This window comes from Alosa alosa, chromosome 18 (genome assembly GCF_017589495.1).
Source record: "Alosa alosa isolate M-15738 ecotype Scorff River chromosome 18, AALO_Geno_1.1, whole genome shotgun sequence".
Taxonomy (NCBI): Eukaryota; Metazoa; Chordata; class Actinopteri; order Clupeiformes; family Clupeidae; genus Alosa; species Alosa alosa.
Genome location: NC_063206.1, coordinates 27,492,584 through 27,502,583, shown reverse-complemented (window position 1 = coordinate 27,502,583; position 10,000 = coordinate 27,492,584). Strand labels below are relative to the sequence as shown.

Below are 10,000 nucleotides of genomic sequence, written 5' to 3'. Positions count from 1 at the left end.
CATTTAAGCAACAAGTGCAACAGCCACAGATGACACACTCATTCTAAATGACACTGGCTGGAGCGGAGAAAGACATCTCTCCCCTGTCTTTCTATCTCCCTCCTTCTCTCTCTCTCTCTCTCTTCCTCCCTCGCTCTATCTATGACAGGGCCCACAAAGCCGTGATCATCACTGGGAGATGAGTGCCAATGAGCTCTCTCTCCACACAGTGCACCGGTGCAGCCACACACACTGGAGCAGAGGGAGGAGAGGAACACACACACACACACACACACACACACAGAAGCAGAGGGACACCCACACACACACAAACACACGCAGAAGCAGAGGGACACACACACACACACACACACACACACACACACACACACGGATTCACCTACACACACAACCAGACAGACATTCTTCTGTCTCGATCTCTCCATCTGTCTCAGCTGTCAAAACACTTCCACATGAGATCAGTAGATGCCATTAGAGATGCTCTCAGGCTCTCAAAAAACAATACGACAGAGAGACAGCGACAGAGAGAGAGAGTGAGAGAGAGAGAGAGAATAGAGAGACAAAGAATAGTAGAGCAAAAGAGCAGGTGTCAGTGGAAGAGAAAAGGGCAGACAGGCTTGCCTCCCCTCCTCTATTGTTGATAAGTCAGTACAGGATGATTACACCCACCCCTGACCTGCCAGCCCCCCACTCTCACACTCACACAACACTCTCCCACTCACCAATGTACACACGCTCAGACAGCATGCATGAGGTGGGGGCAGAGAAAATGTGTGAGAGAGAGATGAACAATAAGAGAAGGGCAGAGGGAGATAAATATGGAGAGAGAGAGAGAGAGAGAGAGAGAGAGAGAGAGAGAGAGAGAGAGAGAGAGAGAGAAAGAGAGAGTAGGGAGGGGGTGACAGAGGAAAGGGAGTGAGACAGAGAAGGAATGGAGAGTAGAGAAAATAATGCAATGGATGATTTGCCAATAAAACACAGTTCAGTTGAACTGACAAAGATAGGATGGTGTGAGGAGAGACAGAGAGAGAGACAGGCAGATTTTGAAAATGTTGATGACAGTACAGTATTGATGAAAATGTTTGTAATGTTTGTATGTTTGTAGGAATAATTATTATTATTCCTGTGAACGCTTTGGCAATGCATCATATGATTTGTCGTGCCAATAAAGCATATTTGAATTGAATTGAATTGACAGACAGAAATAGGGTGGTTTGAGGAGGAGAGAGAGAGAGAGAGAGAGAGAGAGAGAGAGAGATTGAATGGATGGGGAGACTTCTCCTGAGAGGGCTGGAAGTCAGGAGTAGACACATTCAAATATACAGCCTGGTGAGCTCCGTTACCATGGAAATGACTGAGCACAAAAAAATAACCTCTGTGTGTGTGTGTGTGTGTAAGTTTGCATGTGTGTGTGTGTTTGTAAGTGTGTATGTGTGTGGGGCGTGAGAGCGACAGAGGATAAGAGAGAAAGCGAAAGAGTGAGAAAGTGTGTGTGAAAGGAGTTGATAAGAGAGGGGTGCAAATAGCATGGTGATTTGTCACATTGAGACATTTGTCTCCTTCTCAAGAGAATCCACTTTCCCATCATTACCACGAGGCATGACGCCGGCCTTTTAAAAATGATAACACTTAAAGACTAGACAGACAAGAAACAGGGATAAGCATCCTACCAGATACCAGAGAAGGCTGAGTGCCAATCACCTTCACCCTGCTAAACACACACACACACACACACACTTTCTCTCTCTCTCTCTCTCTCTCTCTATATATATATATATATATATATATATATATATATATATATATATATATATATATATATATATATATATATCTTTCTCTCTCTCCCTCCCTGCCTAAGGATAGAGGGAAGCAGGATGATAAAACTTCCCCTCTTTTTCCCCTCTCATCATCCCTTCATCTCTGTCAAACCCACAAATATCTGTGGCGAAGGCATACATTAATAAACAAACAAATAGATAAATGTGACCCTGCAAGGCGAATGTCGTTTTGGTAAAATTTACAAAATTAAGTTATTGTACTCACACGAACGGCCATAAACTAAGCTTTCAAACGACATGTATATCGAGGGTATTGCAAAATGTATCGCTAAGATAACCGCATCCAAAGTTGACATGGTTCTCCTGTCACGATACGCCAGAAGAGGAGAAAATCACCTTTTTAAGTAAATTGTCACGTCCGATAGTGTGGGGGCACAGCTATGATTAGCCTTACGGTAGCGTGACTTTGAAGCGTATGACTGACTGTGCAGTTTCAACCATAGTTTCAACCGTGCAAAGAGCAGTCCATATGTTTTACTGTCTATGGCAATGAGTCTTTTTCTGCCCCCTAGTTAATACCTGGGGCGGTCATAAGGGCGTGGTGTGGTGTGGTGCAGCGTGGTGTGGTGTGGTGCAGCGTGGTGTGGTGTGGTGCAGTGTGGTGTGGTGTGGTGCAGTGTGGTGTGGTGTGGTGCAGTGTGGTGTGGTGTGGTGCAGTGTGGTGTGGTGTGGTGTGGTGTGGCGTGGTGTGGTGTGGTGTGGTGTGGTGTGGTGCGGTGTGGTGTGGTGTGGTGTGGTGTGGTGTGGTGTGGTGTGGTGTGGTGTGGTGTGGTGTGGTGTGGTGTGGTGCAGTGTGGTGTGGCGTGGTGTGGTGTGGTGTGGTGCAGTGTGGTGTGGTGTGGTGTGGTGTGGTGCGGTGTGGTGTGGTGCAGGGTGGTGTGGTGTGGTGCAGCGTGGTGTGGTGTGGTGCAGCGTGGTGTGGTGTGGTGCAGCGTGGTGTGGTGTGGTGCAGCGTGGTGTGGCGTGGTGTGGTGTGGTGCAGCGTGGTGTGGTGTGGTGCAGCGTGGTGTGGCGTGGTGTGGTGTGGTGCAGCGTGGTGTGGCGTGGTGTGGTGTGGTGTGGCGTGGTGTGGTGTGGTGCAGCGTGGTGTGGCGTGGTGTGGTGTGGTGTGGTGCAGCGTGGTGTGGTGTGGTGCAGCGTGGTGTGGTGTGGTGCAGCGTGGTGTGGCGTGGTGTGGTGTGGTGCGGCGTGGTGTGGTGTGGTGCAGTGTGGTGTGGTGTGGTGCGGTGTGGTGTGGTGTGGGGTGGTGTGGTGTGGTGTAGTGTGGTGTGGTGTGGTGCAGCGTGGTGTGGTGTGGTGTGGTGTGGCGTGGTGTGGTGTGGTGCAGTGTGGTGTGGTGTGGTGTGGTGTGGTGTGGTGTGGTGCAGTGTGGTGTGGTGTGGTGTGGTGTGGTGCGGTGTGGTGTGGTGTGGTGTGGTGTGGTGCAGTGTGGTGTGGTGTGGTGTGGTGTGGTGTGGTGCAGTGTGGTGTGGTGTGGTGTGGTGTGGTGTGGTGCAGCGTGGTGTGGCGTGGTGTGGTGTGGTGTGGCGTGGTGTGGTGTGGTGCAGTGTGGCGTGGTGTGGTGTGGTGTGGTGCAGCGTGGTGTGGTGTGGTGCAGCGTGGTGTGGTGTGGTGCAGCGTGGTGTGGTGTGGTGTGGTGCAGCGTGGTGTGGTGTGGCGTGGTGTGGTGTGGTGCAGCGTGGTGTGGTGTGGTGTGGTGTGGTGCAGCGTGGTGTGGTGTGGTGGTGTGGTGTGGTGCGGTGTGGTGTGGTGTGGTGCAGCGTGGTGTGGTGTGGTGCGGTGTGGTGTGGTGTGGTGCGGCGTGGTGTGGTGTGGTGTGGTGTGGTGCGGCGTGGTGTGGCGTGGTGTGGTGTGGCGTGGGTGTGGTGTGGTGTGGTGGTGTGTGGTGTGGTGTGGTGTGTGGTGTGGTGTGGTGTGGTGTGGTGTGGTGTTGTGTGGTGCAGCGTGGTGTGGCGTGGTGTGGTGTGGTGTGGCGTGGTGTAGTGTGGTGCAGTGTGGCGTGGTGCGGTGTAGAGGTCGGAGGCAGAGCCGCGGCGGGGGACTGGGAGGTAGCCGGGAGCTCATTTAGGTGAGCAGGGACGCCGGCTCATAAAGGCACCGAGGTTAAGAGCGCCGGCATGAAGGTCTCAAGCTAGGAGTGGGACCGTGTGTGTGTGTGTGTACTGTATGTATGTGTGTGTGTGTGTGTGTGTGGGTGGGTGTATGTGGGGGAGCGTGTTTGTATGTGACTATGTGACTGTGTGTGTGTGTGTGTGTGTGTGTGTCTGTGGGTTAGGGGAGAGAGTGGTGTGTCAAGCTGGAGCTGGATGCAGAGGCGGCATCTGTCTGCCAAGAGAGAAAAGTGCCGCAGTGAGTTGCCAGCACATACACACACATGCACACACACATGCGCACACACGCACACACACAGACACCATCACACACACATACACACACACCAGGATCCCTTCCCTTGTGCTTGAGGAGATGTTGGACCAGCAGCACTGCTAAGGTGAGACCTCGTTGAATACAGTGCGGCTCAGCTTACTATGTCCCTTCCCCGATAATTATTATTAGGGGCCAAGCAGCGAAGCTGCGAGGCAACCCACAGTAATTCTACGTTTTCTTATTATTATAACTCATTTGCCATTGAACCATACAGTAAAAAGTTGGGAAATTTGGCACATTGATTCGGTACAGTAATATGATTAATTTCATTAAGTTTCATGTCAAGTGCTCTAGCGCCACCATTGTGTCAAATTTTGCATTACATCTATGCGGTTAACGTTTCAACCGTACACATTGAAATATATTTGGAATCCTTGGATGAAGCCGAACTCAATGCACCCCATGATGTCAATTTCCACCATATTGGACCTTACGCCATATTGGATTTCATCAAAAAACACTTAAAAGTTTTCACAGGTCACAAAATGTGTCGATTTTCCGCGAAACTTGACGCAGAGAATCATCGTCAGACCATGACTCATAAAGGCATTGCTTTTTGGAGCCATATTCAAATTCCACATCCATCACTTAATTAATCAAGGAGCCATATTCAGCAAAGCTTTCAATGCATCAAAACCAAACTCAATACATGGGGTCAGGACACTCATCCATGACCTCATAGGGTGGCGCTATAATAAGCCAATCAAGTTTTGGCAAAGCAAAAACTTGAAAAGTTTTCATTAAAAACTTGGACGGATGATCGCTAGTTTACAAACCAGAAGTATATTCAAACCTATCTCAGGGCTCATATTTTCAGCAATGTTTAATATTATCAAAAAACCAAACTTTGGTATATGGACTCACGAGCCAATTAGAGGACACCCAAGTAATTTGGTACATTTTGACAACCAAACTCAATGTACATGGGGTCAGGACCCAGCAGGGGAGGATGCTCAATCGGTTGATGACTTTTGACCCTATGATTGGCTATAATAAGCCATCGTTTTGGCCTGCTTGGTGATGTGTTTGGAATTAAAACTTACTAGTGGTGTCTCTGTTAATACTGTTAGGAGGTCTAAGTCCGACAGATGTGAATTTAATGGCGATGTAATTGATCCGGCTGCCATATTGGATTTAATCAAAAACCCTTAAGTTTTCCAGCCAAACAGGGAAGTGAAGTAATATCTCAGCAAAGCTTTCAATTATCAAAACCAAACTCAATACATGGGGTCAGGACCCAATAAGGAGGATGCTCAATCAATTTGATGACTTTTGACCTATAGGTGGCGCTATAATAAGCAAAAATACGTTTTGGCCTGTAACGGGTGATGTGTTTGGAATTAAAACTTACTAGTGGTGTCTGTTAATACTGTGGGAGGTCCTAAGTCCGACAGATGTGAATTTGTGACGTCAACATAATTGATCCGGCTGCCATATTGGATTTAATCAAAAACCCTTAAAAGTTTTCACAGGTCACAAATTTTATCCGATTTTCACGAAACTTGACGCAGATGATCGTCATACCATGATTTACAAACGTATTGCTTTTTGGACCTATATTCAAAACCCGTTTTGGCAAAGCCGCCAACAGGAAGTGGGCTCATATTTCAGCAATGCTTTCACATATCAAAACCAAACTTGGTATATGGACTCACGAGCCAATTAGGAGGACACCCAAGTAATTTGGTACATTTTGACAACTGTGTGGTGCTATAATCACAGGAAGTATAGTCATATTTCAGCAACGCTTTGACATAAAAAAAACAAAGTCAGTACATGGGGTCAGGACCCAATAAGGAGGAGGCTCAATAAATGTAATGACCTTTGACCACTAGGGGGGCGCTATAATCACAGGAAGCGGGCTCATATTTCAGCAATGCTTTCACGTATCGAAACCAAACTTAGTATATGGACTTGGGACCTTATCCTGAGGACACAAAATAAATGTGGTGACTTTCAACCACTAGGGCGGCGCTAGAGTAACAGAAGTTAGGTCATATCTCAGCAATGCTTTCACATATCCAAACCAAACTTGGTTCATGGACTCAAGACCACATCCTGAGGACACACAATAATGTTAGCAACCTTTCACCACTAGAGGTGCTATAATTTGCAACACTTTCTCATATCGACACCAAATTTGGTACATAGACTAGGGACCACATCCTGAAAATGCTCAATATATTTAGTGACCTTTGAACACTAGGGGCGCTATAATTATCAACACTTTCTCATATTGACACCAAACTTGGTATGTGGACTCGTGACTACAACCTGAGGACGCACAATAAATTTGGTGATGTTTGAGATGTGCGTATATGTAGGGGGCTATTGGGGTGTGTAGGGGAGGAGGTTTATCTGTTTATATATGTGTGTGTTTGTGTGTGTGTGTGTGTGGGGGGGGTTAATTGGGTGTGTATAATTTAACAACATTGCGTTGCCAGGACAACTCCTGCTCAACTGCTTGGCCCCCTCATTGCTGCTTGCAGCTATATTTATCATTATTATTGTGTTACATGCTCCAAATGTAAAGCACTTTGAGCTGCATTCTGTGTATGAAAGGTGCTATACAAATAAAGCTTATTATTATTATTATTATTATTATTATTATTATTATAGAGATCAGGCAGACTTCAGACACGGTGTCTACAGTTTTTATTTTCTTTCTTTCTTTCTTTTTTTTCTTTTTTCAAGGTCACTCTGTGCCACAGAAAAGCACTTCAGGAAATGTTTATTACAAGTAGGTGGACAATTTCAGATTTTGACCCTCGTCCACCAGGACATCAAGGCGTGGAGCAGCGGTGAATCGGCCCGTGTTTGAATCCCATCCCATGCGTTGACTCCCTGTCTGGATGAAAGCGTCTGCTAAAACTCACTTACTCAACCCAGCAGGCAACACAGGAAGAAGGAGAGCGAGGAGTGGGCGGCCCGGGTACTCCGGTAGCTCCCGTCACACCGCTGAATTATGGGATTCGGAGACCGAGCGTGCATATTTCAGATCAGACGGTCTGACATCTACACAAAAAGGCCAAAGACAGAGCTTGTCATCTTAAGCTGAAGAGCTTGATAGAGAGACTGAACGCTTAATCTCCCTACAGTCTTAGAGAATATATCTTCACACACAGACACACACACACTCACACACACACACACACACACACACACACACACACACACACACACACACACAATGTGCATTCTCTCTCCACAGTCTTAGAGGATATATCTGCACCCTGAAGAGCATGTGCTAGGTGGCTGAGACAGCGACGACGTCTAAAAACACGAAGGCAGCGATAGTGTCAATCTCCCTGAGCTTACAGTGCTCTCCGGTATCTCCCAGACTCCCAAGCAGCTGAACATGACGGGAGTCTGAGTCTGAGCACCAGAGAGGGGATGTCAGCAGCAGCAGAAGCAGCAGAAGCAGCAGAGCACGACCAGGTGAGACTTGCTGCTGCAATGCCACAGCAGTCACGGGCCATGTGCTTCTGACGGCTTTGGCTTCTCCAGACATTTTCAGGGACCACTTAGAAGACGGACGCTGACACAGAGTGCCATTTCAAACGGTACTGGATGCCACTGGACTCAACAGAGGCAGTTGTAGTCACTGTAGTTGTGTATGTACTGACTAAGATTTACTAAGACTGTACTTACACAATTTGTAACGTAAAAGATCTTTTAGAAAATGAAAATTTGGACTATTTCATGGAAAGTATATGTTAATTTTGTATTTGATGCCAGCAACATGTTTCAAAAAAAGTTGGGACGGGAGCATGTTTACCACTGTGCTGCTTCACCTCTTCATTTAACACAATTCTGTAAATGTGTAGGAACTGAGGAGACCATTTGCTACAGTTTGGATAATGAAATGTTGCCCCATTACTCCCCGATATAGGATTTCAGTTTCTCAACAGTATGGTTTTTTTTTTAGTCATGCTTTTCATTCCATTATGCACCTAATTTGACAAATCTGGACTGCAGACAGGCCATATTAGCACCTGGACTCTTCCTCTATGGAGAAATACTATTTAAATATGTGCAGAATTCATTTTGGCATTGTTTTCCTGAAATATTCAAGGTCGTCCCTGAAAAAGACATTACCTGGATGGCAGTATATGTTGCTCAAAACCTGTATACATTATTCAGAATTGATTGTGCTTTGCCAAATGTGCAAGACGCTCATGCTGTAGGCATTAATGCTCCTCCACACCGTCATAGATGTTGGGTTTCGAACTGAGCACTAAAACAGCATTTTGTTACCCCCGTCCCAACTTTTTTAGAAACGTGTTGCTGGTATCAAATTCAAAATAAACATATATTTTCCATGAAATAGTCAAATTTGTCATTTTCAACATTTGATATGTTGTCTGTGTCCTTTTTGCAACTAAATATGAGTTTAAGAGATTTGCAGATTATTACATTCTGTTTTTATTCACATTTTACACAACGTCCCAACTTTTTCTGTTTTGGGGTTGTACTATCTTCTTCTCCTCTCCTCTCCTGTCCTCTCCACTTCTCTCCTCTCCTCTCCAGTCCTCTCCTATCCTCTCCTCCTCTCTTGTCCTACCTTCTCCACTTCTCTCCTCTCCTCTCCAGTCCTCTCCTATCCTCTCCTCCTCTCTTGTCCTACCTTCTCCACTTCTCTCCTCTCCTCTTCTCTTGCCCTCTCCTCCTCACCTGTCATCTCAAGTCCTCTCCTCCTCTCATACCCTCTCCACTTCTCTCCTCTCCTGTCCTCTCCTCTCCTCCTCTCATACCCTCTCCACTTCTCCCTCTGCTGTCTTCTCCTCCTCTCTTGTCCTCTCCTCCTCTCTTGTCCTCTCCACCTCTCCTGTCCTCACCACTTGACTATTCTCCTCTCCTCCTCAAGTTAGTTTCTGCTAGCCTAGAGCAGTGCAAAATAAAAAAAGATGTGAGGGCATTACAACCTAATGCATGAGGGGCCCTCGGGGCCAAGCCTGGGGCCTGACCCTTCATTACAGGGTCACACATGTGACGGGTGAGATGAATGAGCCCCCCCCCCCCCCCTCCTCGCAGGCATGAGCCAGGAGGCTGTGTGTGGTGTGTGTGTGTGAGATAGAGAGAGAGACTGTGAGTGTGTCTGTGTATATATATATATATATACTGTACTGTACGTATGTGCAAAAATGTGTGTTTATGAGAGTGTGTGCCTTGAGCTACCCTGGCATGTGTGTGTGTGTGTGTGAGTGTGTGCGCGCACCAGTGCAAGTGTGCGTGTGTGCGCTGTGTGTGTGTGTGTGTGTGTGTGTGTGTGTGTTATGAATCTTACTGCAAAGAAGGGTGAGAGGTTGGCATGGGCCTGTTTTAGTCATAGGTTTAACACTGCATGTGATGTGTGCACGGCTTGAATTTTAATGTCAGCGGATCCACATTCTGAGGGTAGAGCATTCACACTGAGGCTCAATCTGTTCATGGTAATCAGGACGCTCTGCACACACAACGTACATGCAAACCTAGCAGCCTGACGCCTGATTGTGGAGAGAATAGAGACAGGCAAAAGAGAGGGAGAGAGAGGAAGAGAGAAGGAGAGAGGGAGAGGAAGAGAGATGTAGGGAGAGTGAGGCAGGGAGGGAGGGATAATAATCCTGCTCTGTTTTGCCATGAGGTGACAGATCCACGTGATCATTGCTATGCATCTGACAGATAGACTAGCTCACAGGGTGATAGGTTCATCCTGAACACATACTGACATGCAATCTCTCACACACACCAAC

At 47.0% G+C, this 10,000-nt stretch overlaps 1 protein-coding gene across 6 annotated transcripts in view; it reads right to left on the bottom strand.

Moving 5' to 3' along the window:
• pcdh15a (protocadherin-related 15a) overlaps positions 1–10,000 on the bottom strand; it is a 267,430-nt gene that overhangs the window by 33,213 nt on the left and 224,217 nt on the right. The gene's annotated exons all lie outside the window — the stretch shown is intronic.